This window comes from Hypanus sabinus, chromosome 3 (assembly GCF_030144855.1).
Source record: "Hypanus sabinus isolate sHypSab1 chromosome 3, sHypSab1.hap1, whole genome shotgun sequence".
NCBI lineage: Eukaryota > Metazoa > Chordata > Chondrichthyes > Myliobatiformes > Dasyatidae > Hypanus > Hypanus sabinus.
This window is the reverse complement of record NC_082708.1, coordinates 36,832,838-36,845,749: the sequence shown is the minus strand read 5'-3', so window position 1 is coordinate 36,845,749 and position 12,912 is coordinate 36,832,838. Positions and strand designations below refer to the sequence as shown.

General features: G+C 36.3%; 1 protein-coding gene across 5 annotated transcripts in view; it reads right to left on the bottom strand.

Moving 5' to 3' along the window:
- Nucleotides 1-12,912, bottom strand: part of LOC132391196 (stAR-related lipid transfer protein 13-like) — a 414,973-nt gene that overhangs the window by 178,516 nt on the left and 223,545 nt on the right. The window lies entirely within an intron of this gene.

The window sequence follows — 12,912 nt, the reverse complement described above, 5'->3', positions numbered from 1 at the left end:
CTGCAGCTCAGCGCAACCCCATCTCCAGAAACTTGCACTTCCGTCCGGTATTTTAATCTTGTCCTACAAAGCCCAAATCACTACTACTTACAATATAACTGATCAACGATTTAATATTAATAGGGCAAAATATTTTTCAAGACGTAAAGCCATCTTTTGTATCTGATGAAATAAAGGCATGATTGTTATTATTTCCTACAGGATCTTAACTGACTTTACCTCTGCCTGATAATAGATTCGATTTTAAATACAATGCATCATAAGAAATTATGGAATAATTTGTAAGTGACTTAGAGCTCATTCAAAGATTATTTCTACATTGGACGCATCTGTTGACCAACCAGCAATTTTTTCTAAATAATGCAATTAGTAAATCAAATCTCTTATAAGACCAACACCATTTCCCTACTTAACTGAAAACAAGATACCTTATAAATGAAAAGGAACATTTCAAAATTCACAATATGGTCAAATTGTTGTTTAGTTTTTGGGGCTGGATGTTCTAACTTTGTGAAGATTTGAGTAATTATTTCCAAAACAAGATATATACCAGAAAATTAAAATACCGCAGATGCTGAAAGCATGGAATAAAAACTGAAAATGCTGGAAATACTCAGCAGGTCTCACAGCCTCTGTGTAAAAATACAAAAGAGTAAGTATTTCAGGTCAATGATCTTTGCCTCAATGGCTTTACAGGCCATTGATCTGCCTGATCTGTTGAGTCTGACCAGCATTTTCTCTTTTTCATTACAAAGGTAGATAGCGCTCCTTTTCAAGGTAGTGAAATGATCAATAATCAGGTTCCAAGTCAACTAGACTCCACTTTTAAATAGAAACATAGCTGTGAGATTTTCCTTCAGTTATTCTTGCTCAAATAAGTACCAGTCTTAGCAGGCAAGAGAAAATAAATCAAATTGGAAATATCTAAACTTTGCACAATTCAGTTTTGCAGTCACATGTTAAAAAAATCTAATCGAAGAAATCACATGGAAATAGTACCAATACACATTATGTAAGAAAGTACGTTTGTAGAAATAAACAAGAACCCTAGAAAATTTTGAATTGGGAACTGACATACAACTTGAGGGAACTGTGCTGAAATTCTGGATTTATTCCTGCTGTTACTTTGCTGGGATTGAATCTTTGCCAGCATGATCAGTTACATTGTGGGCTGCTGCTTATCTCCGCTTTGTACTTATCACAGCAGCAGAGTGCAGCAAGTGCAAATTCATTTAATCTTTCTCAGGGATTGTTTACCTTTCTCACCATAATAATTTTCATTCGGCACAGTGCAATGTCACTCCTATGTAAATTAGACTCAAATGCCTGTTACAATGTCACAGGACTGCTCAAAGCAATGTTAGATGTGGGAAGAAGTAACATGGATTCAGGCCTGCAGGAAAGGAGCAGGGAGAAAAAAAAACCATGTTTGCAGTATTTATAGATCCATAAAAATCATCTCCTAGGTGCAAACAGCTGCAATATTATAAAAATCAACAACATTTGTAAGATATGTTATTACACCTACATAGAAAACAAGTCTCCAATACTCAGTCTCTCCTCAAAGAACTTCTAAAGATGAAAAAAAGCAAGATAAGAAGAAATAGTTATAAAAAGTTCAGTTAACATAAGAATATAACTAACAGGAGCAGAGGTCAGTCAATCCTGCTCTGGTATTCAATTCCCATTATTACGTAATAATAACATTGCCCTTAATTTCTCTGGTGCACAGATTTTATCAACGGCCATCATAAATATAATTGATCACTGATATATATTGGTTGCAGAATTTCAAAGGAAGTAACATCTCCTCTTCCCACCTTTAAATAGCTACCCTTTAACTTGAGATAATGCCTCCCAATTTTAGACTCTCCAGCTGGAGACAAGGGACAAGCTTTTATGTGGAAAGCCTTCTCAAAACTTATTTTTCTAAATTTCAACTTATCCCAATTTATCTCTCTTCTATGGCCAAAATAGTTCTAGCTTGCTTACACTACACTATCTTCAAGACACATATAGAAACTTAAGGTATTATACAGTACCCCAGATGTGGTTTCATCAAAACCCCATGCAGATACAATTGCACTTCATTATCCTTGCACCAATATATGCCATTTAATTTTTCAGTAAGTACTTCTCCTACCTGCCTAATAACTGTGTTTCACACACATCACAATCTATATATTTTTAAAAATGTATTACTTTTCTGCTCTTTAGAACATTTTTTTCAATGTTCTTCCCATGTAAATAATCCTACATTTTCCACATTTTACATTTATTTCCCACTTCCATAAACTGTCCCCATTTCCTTCCAAATTTTTTGAAATCTCCTTGTAGTTTAAGAGACTCCTGGACAGGTACACGGAGCTTAGAAAAATAGAGGGCTATGGGTAACCCTAGGTTATTTCTAAAGTAAGTATATGTTCAGCACAGCATTGTGGGCCTGTATTGTGCTGTAGGTTTTCTATGTTTCTATGTTTTATTTTTTAACCAGTTTAGTATCATTAAAATATGGATACATTATACCTTTGTCATTAAACATATTGCTTGTCGGTAGCAGCAAACACACTATGCAGTGGTTGCCTTACACTGAGTTCTGCTTCCACAATTCAATCCACTGAATTCAATGGATAAATTACATGGGCAGAATGCAAAGTGTTAATTTTATTATAAAATGGGTTTAACGCTGCCAACTTGTAAGAATTTCCAGGTAACTCCCTTTTCACTTGATCTTTTATAAATACTTTAAAAATCTGAAACCCCAGTACTCAAAAAATTGTGAATGCTGGAAATATTAAATAGAAATGGAAAAACTGTAAATACTCAGCTGGTCAGGCAGCATATTTGGAAAAAGAAATCAAGTCAAAATTTTAAGCCTGAAATATTGACACTATTTGTTTCTCCATAGATACTAACTATTTCCAGTGTATCCTATTTTTATTTCAGAAGCTCAAGCTCTGGGCATTCTGGTACCATAATGTCAATTTTTCCCGAAAATAATCCATTTATTCCTACACTTTGTTTTCTGCTTTTGTTTTAAATGATTCTTCAGCTATTCAAAGGTATCAAACTCAGTCCAATAGAGCCTCAAACATGCTGGTTTTATGAATGGAGAAGTCAGTTGGTGAAGTTTTGTGATGTTTCTCAGAATATGGATCCTAAATAACCAAAGGCAGGCTGAAGGAAGTAGAGCTACAGAAGGAGCCAGACCTGGAAGGTTACAGAGATCTGTGAGAGATAGGGGATGGGAATTGATTGTCAGAAGGACCACAGAGGGACAAAACCTTGTCGAGATGAAACCCATGACAAGCAAATCTTTCTTGAACAGATTGGAAGTTAAATTATGTCAGTACAAACAAACAAACCTATTTATCACCAATAGATAGTACTGCCATGTGGCAATTTTGATGATGTAGTTTCCTTGGCTTTAGAAATAGCTGACGTAATAAATACTATTTAAATATATAGAAAAGGAGTCTTTATAAATCTTGACTAACTACTTATTGTGTATCATTCTCAAATCTGTTTTCTATTGAGGTTTACACTGTATTTGATTCAATACTGTAGCCAAAAGCAAAAATAATTTTCTCTAACCACTTGTGTATTCAAGAAACACATTGACAAGCAGAAGAAAAAGAGCAAATTGGGGATTTGACTACATTCTTCATGGTGTCCCAAGGTTCAGAGATCAGGGTTACAGCTTTCAGCAGTACTCATTGGGCACAACACAGACTTGAGAAGCAAGATTTTGTCTTTTCCCGCTAATATTTGCTTAATAAACTTCATAGAAAATCCTTTCTGCCTATGCCACATAACAGACAATCTTCACATTGAAAAGGGTCAAAAGCCAAACCAAGTCCCTGTCAAGGGATTATAACCTTACTGAGATGTGTAATTAATCATACACATGCTGGCTATAGAACAGCCCAATAATTGATCAAGTATTATTTTTGACAAACCCACTGAAAATGCCAGTTCTTAAACCTTTTGATCATTGGCCAGTATTATCCACTCGATTGAAATGCCATCAGAACTTCTCAATTAAATAAACCCAAAGTAAATAAATCTATTATTGTCCATAAATAGCATGTGGTAGGGAAATGCTTGATCTTATAATCTAGCAGATATAATGGCCATTCTCCCAATGAAATTATTTTGTGATTATCTGGGAGTAAAATTTCAAGACATTTCCTGGCATCTCTGGCTGTCCTGTTATTCCTTTGATTGCTACACTTCCTGTAAATCTTTAACAAGGTTTGTTTCCTGGCAGCTCCCACTTCTGCTGATGGGACCAAACAGATCTTTACTCTTTTTAATTAGTTTGACCTGATTGTCTAGTTCCATTTTAAGTTCATTTAATTTCCATACAATTGGGAAATATGTCAACATTTTAAATTTATTTTTCCATTTAGTTCCATCTCAGTGGATGGATGATCTGCGTAGAGCTCTCCCTGGCAACCATGCACCAATGGGACTTCATGATTAGGTAACTGAATATATGATTTAAATGTGTAATCTTAGGAACCATGACCTTCAGCAGCAATGTACTGCTTCACTCTTCAGCCAAGATCATTGGTAGTATTCTTACCTTGGAGTAAACAAATTGTAAACTCAACATCCCCTCCAGTTATTGATCAGAGTCCTTGTCCTAGTTGTTCAGTACAGTATTGTGGATGTGCAGCATTGTCACAATTAATTTTCTGAACTTGAACTAAAATGAGGTTCTTCCTACCTGTTCATAACTATTTATGGAACTGTTATAAAATTTCTATTTTACTCTCTACCATTCTGATGCACACTCTGAGATCAATATTCTTTTCCACCTCTGCTTCCTTTAGCGATTCATTTGAGCAACAATTTATTACTGGTAATAACATTCTGGGGAACTTAACGTGCATGCCTGAAGATTGGGTGCACCATCAATGAGTAAAACACAGGGGAACAGATTCAATGATACTTTCAACATGGTTTACAGAATTATTTCCTGACAAAGAAACCTGCTAAAATTCAGGTTTTATAGTGAATTAATCCCAATTATACACAAAAGTATATAAAGTTAATCAAATAAAGATCTAATAAGACATAAAGAATAAGCTGCAGCTAAAGAATTCTCCATAAAGAATGCAATCTTCTTACTAGATAAACAAGAAACACAATCCTAAACATAAAATTCAGATGTAACATAACACTGAACACAGAGCTTGCCAGAGATATCCATCCATAAGATTGTTTCTTGATTCCATTTTCCGATGACAGTGTTTGTCTAAAGTAGCATTTAATTTGCAATGAATGTCCTCTACAGGGGCAGAAAATTGTTTAGATTCCACCTCTGACCACCCATCTCATCACTGTTATATTCTGTGTGGTCTGCAGCTGTATCTTGCTTGGCATTTTAATGCTAATTGTCCCGTCTTTATCTAATAAAAGGACATATTTTAGGTCTTACTTGGGCTTAGAACTAACAAATCACAGTCTTAAAGATTTTACTTCAAGGAAGAGAATCATATTGTAAAATATCTCAATGGAATTGTTTAATGTTCATTGCTTTAAAAAACTCTCTCTTAAGAATGTACAATGTATCTTTTTGAATTTTACTGGGACACTCTAAAATATTAGAAGTGTCTTACATTCAGTGCTACTCTTTGGAGCAGCCCTGTTGTCTTAGTTTATTACTAAAAGTGCTCCTGTATCAGCCAAGGTGGCATGCAGAGGGTGAGAAACTTTATCCAGAAAGAGTTAAAGAGATCTTAAGAGTTAAAATACAAAAACTCTATTAATGCTTTATAATTAATTTGGAATGTAATATACTTTTAATTTGGAATGTTTAAATACTACAGCAGGTACTGTATGGGTAACAGTACACTAAGAGGTGTCAGTCTTTTATAAAATGCCTGAATCAGGATCAGAATCAGGTTTATTATCACTGACATACAGTATGTCATGTAATTTGTTGCTTTGTGGCAGTAGAATGCCATATGAAATGATGATCATTTCAGTAATTTAAGATAGATAAATATTTTATTGATCCCAAAGGAAATTACAGTGTCACAGTAGCATTACAAGTGCACAGATTATGCAAACATACAAATATTAGAAGAGAAGTAAGAAAGAATTAAAAAAAAGTTACCTCAAACAGTCTAACAGGAGAGCGTCATCGCTTCCCTGGCTATAAGCTGACACATTACAGAGACTAGTGGCCGAGGGTAACAATGACCTCATGGAGCACTCTTCGGAGCAGCCCTGTTGTCTTAGTTTATTACTAAAAGTGCTCCTGTATCAGCCAAGGTGGCATGCAAAGGGTGAGAAACTTTATCCAGAAAGAGTTAAAGAGATCTTAAGAGTTAAAATACAAAAACTATATTAATGCTTTATTAATGTGTAAGTTAGTCGTCATGGTCAACACATAATGAAGGTAAAGCACAATAGGTTGCATTCCTAAGTAGCACATAAAACTGTCACTCTTGCATTCAATTAAATATAGATTCAGAAATAAATACTATAACCTAGGATCTATTATTCTTGCCTGCTTCACTGACAAAGAAGTTTCTGTTTAATTACACTTCAGAATAATTCTCCTGATCCTTGACATTTTGAATTATTTTGGGAAAGGGAGTCAAGAAATAGTTGGAAACATCCTTGCTCTCAGCTAACTTTGAAAAGGCACATTTCATTCAGACAGTTGGTAATGCTTGGATAGGGTTTGCTGTAAATACTGTGTAATATAAGTATGCAACTACTAACAGCTAGCAGTTATTGAGCACTTATCATTAAGGCCAATAGCAAAAGACTTCAATAATTATTGTTCTTGTAAAGCACTTCAGGGCTGACCAAAATACATTTTAAGAAGAATATTTATGTATTAGAAATTGCTTCCTTGCAATGACCCAAAATAGATTTTGTTTCACATTCTGAATCCTACACTCAATACAATATATTGTTATTTCTAATTGGAGTTCATGTTTTATATTGACAGCACTTCCCACATACTATCTATGATTTATATAAGAACTTTTCTTGCATAATTCAGTTATTTGTAGGAAGGACCTCTGCTACAATAAGCAGAATATAAAATGTTCTACATCAAACAGTCCTGCTTCTGCCGAATTATATACAACAAATCCAGTAGAATGAAAATAATAACATGCCAGTGCTGATCCATGTGGCTTCCTGGTGGACACTGGGTGCTTTCCAAATATGGTGCATAATAAATTAATGAAATATTTGGCTGCTTCAATTATTCAGCACTATGTTTTGAGTGCAGAATGGAATATTAGACATGATGCAGCTTTTGGAAGGCAGATTCACAGAAATTCTTGGAGTTTCAATGTTCTCTAAACAGCAGCTTTTCAAGACTAATTCTAGCCAATTAAGCCTAGGCTGGTTTTCTCATTATCTAATATTTTTAAACAGCTGAAAAACAACTGTAACTAATTTCAGAAATACATTGCCTGTTTTATATCACAATCAATATCAATTAGTTATTTGAAAACAAGATAAATAAGACAATTTATAAATCCAACTGAATTAAAGGAAGTTAATAATTGTTGGCTTATCGTGTCCTTTCCAGACAGAGATCAATTCCTAACTTCAGAATGTGTGACATTCTGTAAATGACTACTCTTAACCCTCTGCTTCAGGTGAATTAATACAGGAAAACAGCACTGTGCTCAGAAGTTAGGTAAACATATCTTGTAATTGTTCTAATAATCGGTGTGTTTTAGCTTTAACTACACAATTTCTGAATTGCCAAGCCAATTTGATAACCACAAGTCAAATAGAAGAAAAGAGCAAGTTGGAGTAAGAATGTTAAGAGGATGGAAAATGTTTAGACATAGCAAGGAACACTGTAGGAAAATGCATTTAAATCATTTTTTAAAGGTTTTGTTTGATATTGTTCCTGTGAAGTGCCTTGCGATGTTTTTGCATGTCAAGGTTACTGCTATTAGTTTTGGGCTGCTGGATTATGAGGTAGAAGTATATTCTCTTCTTGTCAGGCTCAGGTAAATTTTTAAAGCACATTTCCAACATAGGACTGCATTTTAGCATTACAATGGTATTGAAACTGCCAATGTTTGCTGTCATTACTTTGTGAAGCTTTCAGCAACTTCTAAATCTTATACATCTGCAGCAAAGTGTGGAAATTCAGTAGTTGATGTAGATTTTTATTTGCTTTTTAGTAGGATGTGGTGTTTTCAGTTTCCTCCAGACCCAAGTAGATTGAGAGGATGTTTGAAAGTTATTTTTTGCTGTAAAATTCTCTTAAAATGCTATGTGTTATTGCATGTGTTTTAAAGTATTTTATTTCTAATGGGGTAAAATTCCTCAGGGCTTCTTCATTTATGTTTTGTAAAGGGCTTCCTGAAAATTTCAGCAGCTACCATTTATTTGTAGAACAAATCATGATAGGAGATAACAATAGGAAGAACAGCAAACATCAGTCACATAGACCCAGTATTCAAAAAACCTCTCCTGAAAATCTTCTGCATCTTTACTTCAATCCCTCCTCACTTTTAGATTCTTCTTATAAAACACCAAAGATAAAGCATAAATATTAATATACACTGTATCTTTGTTTTCACTGACTTACTGCCCACAGATCTTCATACTCATATTACTTGGCGTGTTGGTAAACATCACATGTCCCGCCACAGACCAGTTCTATGGCGGTCATGAGTCCTGCTTGCCTTGAGATGGATTACTTTTGATGTCTTGTGCTGGCAAGTAATAAAATATTAATAATTGGTGTGTTGCCAGAGCTGAGGTCAGGGAAGGGAACACCATGCTTGGGAAGGTGGGTAGATAAATGATTGAAACTGGAGTTCAGAGAGCTTACTTGTCTCAAGCTGCAGCATATAATATCAGCTGAAACCTACATTGAAGAGGTAATATCCATGGAGGAATATCCAAGACTACAGCCTTAGAGTAATTGTCACTGACGCTAGTGGTAGCCACATTTTACTGTTACCTGTGGGAAGCCCTTGCTTGTACTGCAAATAACAAGATGCTAATGTACTTCAAAGAAGTTGAATTCGTTAAAGACTTACTGAAGAAAAAAGAGAGCAAAATGCTGTAATAAAAATGGAAAGCAGTTCTTCCTCCTTTTTCATAAGAATTGTTATGGAAATGTTAAGAAATTTTACCCAGTACTTACCATTTGCATCTTCATTTAATTTGAATATTTATTCAGTTAATTTCCTTGTCACCTGCAATTATTTCTTTATATATTCCCTGTTTTCTTCTGAAGGGGGAGAATATGATTCTTGCCTCAACTTAGAGTAAGTGTAACAGTACTTTGCACACTTGGGAGAATTATGAGCATCTTTTGTTTTCTTTTGTGTATATCAGAGTATATGTTCACTACAAATGTATATGAGTGATACTTTAATAATTTGTTCTAAACAAGTTAACAACCTAGTTATTGGAAATCAAAGGACCTGCGAGGTTGACAATAATGCTGAGAATAATTTCTGTAAAACTGTAATTTGAAATTTAAATTTGGATTTCAGTGATGTGATATTATAGCATTCAAAACTGAAATGCCCGGAGGATGCTCTTTAAATTGGTGCAAGTACATTTACCCACCATTTTTCTCCACACCATTTCTCTATCCCTCAATGACTACCAAACAGTAGCACTCACATCTACGGTGTTGAAATGCTTTGAGAGGTTGGTCATGGCTAGAATCAACACCTGTTTTGGGAGGACCTGCATCCACTGCAATTTGCCTTTTGCCACAATAGGTCTACAGCAGATGTGATCTCAATGGCTCACCACGCAGCTTTGGATCACCTGGACAAGGTAAATACTTTTCTCGGGATGCTGTTTATGGACTATAGCTTAGCATTTAACACCATCATTCCTACAGTCCTGATCGAACCTCTGCAACTGGATCCTCAGCTTCCTAACTAGAAGACCACAATCGATACGGATCGGAAATAACATCTTCACTTTGCTGACAACTAACGCTGGCACTCCACAGGAATGTATGCTTAGTCTACTGCTCTACTCTCTCTGCACCCGTGACGGTGTGGCCAGGTATGCTTATACAGCACATATAAATTTGCTGATGATACAACCATTGTAGGCAGAATTTCAGATGGTGATGTAAGGGCGTGCAGGAGTGAAATATACCAGTAGTTGAGTGTGTCACTACAACAACCTTGCACTCAATGTCAGCAAGACCAAAGAGCTGACTGCAGACTTCAGTAAAGTTAAGATCAATCACAAACAAGAGAAAATATGCAGATGCTCCAAACCCAAGAAACACAGACAAAATGCTGGAGGAACTCAGCAGGCCGGGCAGCATCTATGGAAAAGAATTCAGTTGACATTTTGAGCTGAGGCCCTTCATCAGGACTGGAGAAAAAAAAAAAGATGAGGAGTCAGAGTAGGAAAATGGGGAGGGGGAGGAAGAACCACAAGGTAATAGATTAAACTGGAAGTGGGAAGGAAAGGGGTGAAGTAAAGAGCTGGGAAGTTGATTGGCGAAAGAAATACAGTGCTGGAGAAGTGGGAATCTGAAGGCCATGGAAGAAAGAACACTGGGAGGAGCACCAGAGGGAGGTGATAGGCAGGTAAGGAGATAAGGTGAGAGAGGGAAATGGGGATGGGGTATGCTAAAGGGGGGGCATACCAGAAGTTTGAGAAATCGATGTTTATGCCATCAGCTTGGAGGCTACCCAGATGGAATATAAGGTGTTGCTCCTCCAACCTGAGTGTGGCTTCTTTGCGACAGTAGAGGAGGCCATGGATTGACATGTTGGAACGGGAATAGGAAGTGGAATTAAAATTGGTGGCCACTTGGAGATCCCGGATATTCTGGTGGACAGAGTGTAGGTGCTCGGTGAAGTGGTCTCCCAATCTCTGTCAGGTCTCACTGACACTGGGAGACCATACTGGGAGCACTGTATACAGTAGGTGACCCTAACAGATTCATAAGTGAAGTGTCGCTTCATCTAGAAGGACTTTTTGGGGCCCTGAATGATAGTGAAGGGGGAGGTGTAGAAGGAGGTCTACACTTGTTCTGCTTGCAGGGAAACAAACCAATTCTCATAGAGGGATCAGAAGTAGAGAAAGTGAGCAATTTCAAGTTCCTGGGTGTCAATATCTCTGAGGGCCTAACCCAGTTGCAATGTATTGATGCAGCTATAAAGAAGGCAAGACAGTGGCTATATTTCATTTGGAGATAGAGCAGATTTGGTTTGTCAACTAAAACATTCAAAAACTCCTACAAATGTATCATGGAGAGTATTCTGACTGGCTGTATTACTGTCTGGTATGATGGGGCTACTGCATAAAATCGAAATAAGTTGTAGAAACTTGTAAAATAAGTCAGCTCTATCATGGGTACCAGCCTCCGCAGTATCCAAGACATCTTCAAAGAGTGGCACCTTAGGAAGCTGGCATCCTTCGTTAAGGGCCCCCACCACCCAGGACATGCTCCTTTCACACTGATATGTTGGGAAGGAGATACAGAAGCCTGAAGGCACATACTCAGTGATTCAGGAGCAGGTTTTTTCCTTCTGCCATCTGATTCCTAAATGGGCATTGAACCAATGGACACTACCTCACTACCCTTTTATTTCTGTATTTTGCACTACTTATCTTAACTATTTAATAGACGTATACTTAATGCAACAGTTTTTTTGATTTCTCTATTTTTATTTATCATGTATTTCATTGTACTGCTGCAGTAAAGTTAACAAATTTCACAACATATGTGGTGATATTAAATCTGATTCTGATTTCTGACATAGGGACGGAGACAGTATTCAGGAAATTGCCACAGAGTTCGATGCATACCAGCATCCTTGTGAGAACATCAGTACATCATCTATCCCCACTAAATCACAAGCTGAAACAAGTCCCCTCCCTAAACAATCTGTAAAAAGTGTTTTCAGAGTTACCAGTTGCTGTCTTCTGTCTTTTGTATCCTAGCATTTCTAACTGGGAATTCCTTTTGCTCATCCCTATGGCTGAGGCAGTAGAAGGATAGAGCAGAAATATTTTTAATAGAATTTTAAATACATAATTCCTCATATAATATTTTGAGAAGGTATTTGAAATATGAGCGCAGAAAGAGAAGTTACTGGCAGGGAATGCTGTACTACTGGGAACAGCAATACTATATGCTTCGAAAGTGCAGTCTATTTCCCTGCAAAGGGTAAAATCATTGTTAGTCAGTGGAAACCAATGACCTCTTTAAAGTGATGTTAAGGACTATTCAGCTAATCATAGATTTGAGAATTCTAATATATTTTACATCCTATTTTTAGATTGCATTACAAAACCTAATTACCTGAGAGGAATCCTTAACCACACTGAATAAGTGAACAAATATCGGGTAATCTGCAAACTAATATGAAACTCACCCATTCATGCAATACTAGAAAGTGGTTCCGCAATTTTTGGAGCAAATGAGAATTAATCAAACCAGGCAATCAATAAGGGTAGTTGCCAAGTTATCACTGAAAAGTTGTAACTTCAGTGAATACTAAAAAAAGTAGATTGAAGAGAATTAATAGCTGAATAATATGAAGATAACAATGGACTGTTCAATGTCAGTATCAGATTTCATCGTAACCATTTTCTTTAGTCTTTAAGTTCAGATCATGGAGCTATGTTTCTATATGTTAGAATAGTTTTACACAAATGACAAAAGACCGTAAGTCATAGGAACAGAATTAGACCATTTGGCCCATCAAGTCTGCTTTGCTATTCCATCATGGCTTATCCCTCTCAACCCCATTATTCTACCTTCTCCCCATAATCTTTGACAACCTTACTATTCAACAAATCTATCAACCTCTGCTTTAAATATACCAAATGACTTGACCGCCACAGCCATCTGTGGTAATGAATTCTACAGATTCACCACCCCTGGCTAAAGAAATTCCTCCCTCATCTCTATTC